Consider the following 1,308-nt stretch of genomic DNA (forward strand, 5'->3'; position numbering starts at 1 on the left):
GACCGCCACCCCCCCCAGCCCCTGCTCCGTCCCGCCACCAGCCCGGTTTGGGCTGGCGCCCACCTCCCCTTCCTTCGGTTTGCATTTCCTCTGTCTTGGCAGGAAAAGTAGCAGAAAACTTAGAGGATAGTCATTAAAACCCTGGTCAGCATCAGCACCTCTGTCTCATTAACATCACCGTAATTAGCTCCTCCGGGAAAGAGGGGAGCCAGGCTGGTGCATCAAAAATGACTCGGGATGTGCAGAGCGCCCGTGGCTGCTGCTGTGCTCAGGCAGCAGCTCCATGGTGATGGCCCTGCACCCCGGCTGGTCCCTGGGGTCTGCTGGCTTCCAGCAGCATGAGCGAGCCAGGCAGGAGGCGCATGAGGCTGAGCTCGGCCCAGCGGTGTCCTGGCCTTGGCAAACACTGGGACAGCTCAGCGAGACCACGCTAGGAAAAGCTCTGGGGAGCGAGCAGCCACAGCTCCCCTGGGCACCTGCCGGGGGTCAGATCCCCTCAGCCGCCACCTCCTGAGCATCTCAAATCCCCGGGGGGTTTGAAACGGGCAAATGCGAGGGTCCTGCCCACCACACAGCTGAGGACAAAGCACGGTGGCCACCAGCCGCTGAGGAAGTGACAGCAGTAAGTTGGTACTTGTCAAGCTGGGGCCTTAATGGCACAAACGAGCTTTCCACTTTCAGTGGCGGAGCTGCAGGGAGGGGCAGAGTCGAAGCTTCTAGCTAGGGAGGGCATGAACGGGAACAACTTGACTTCTGCTCCTCCAATAATAATCTCTAATCTTCACTCCCACCAAGTTTCTTTCACTCACAGCCTCCCAAGCAGCCAGCTCCCACCCTCCACGGCAGCGGGTGAACGTCAGCATCCTTATTTTTACAACTGGGGACATGCAATAGGAGCACAACTTTCCCAAAGCCCCTAGCAAGCGACAAGAGCCAAAGAGCTGATTTTCCTCCCTCCCCCTTCCGCGAGCAGCCGTCCCACGCACGTCAGCCCAAGCTCCCGAGCAAACATCCTCTGGAGAAGTAATTCAAAGCCAGCCAGCAAACAAACCTCCAAAGCCTTGGCCCCAGAGACAGGGCAGCGTAGCTGCTCCCTGCCAGAGAAGTCAATAATGACAGCGAGCAGAAAGGACGGGGCTGGGAAGAACAAGAGCCATTAGTGGAAACTTGTTGTTTGTGCTAATTAGATCATTATCTGGAAACTGCTATTGATGTTGCTATTTCAACTCCTGCTGCTGTTCACAACTTTATTTTATCCGTGTCTCTCCACTGCCCACACTCCTCCACGTCCTGCAGAAGGGACAGGCG

Source organism: Apaloderma vittatum, unplaced genomic scaffold (assembly GCF_000703405.1).
Source record: "Apaloderma vittatum isolate BGI_N311 unplaced genomic scaffold, ASM70340v1 scaffold34381, whole genome shotgun sequence".
Lineage (NCBI taxonomy): Eukaryota > Metazoa > Chordata > Aves > Trogoniformes > Trogonidae > Apaloderma > Apaloderma vittatum.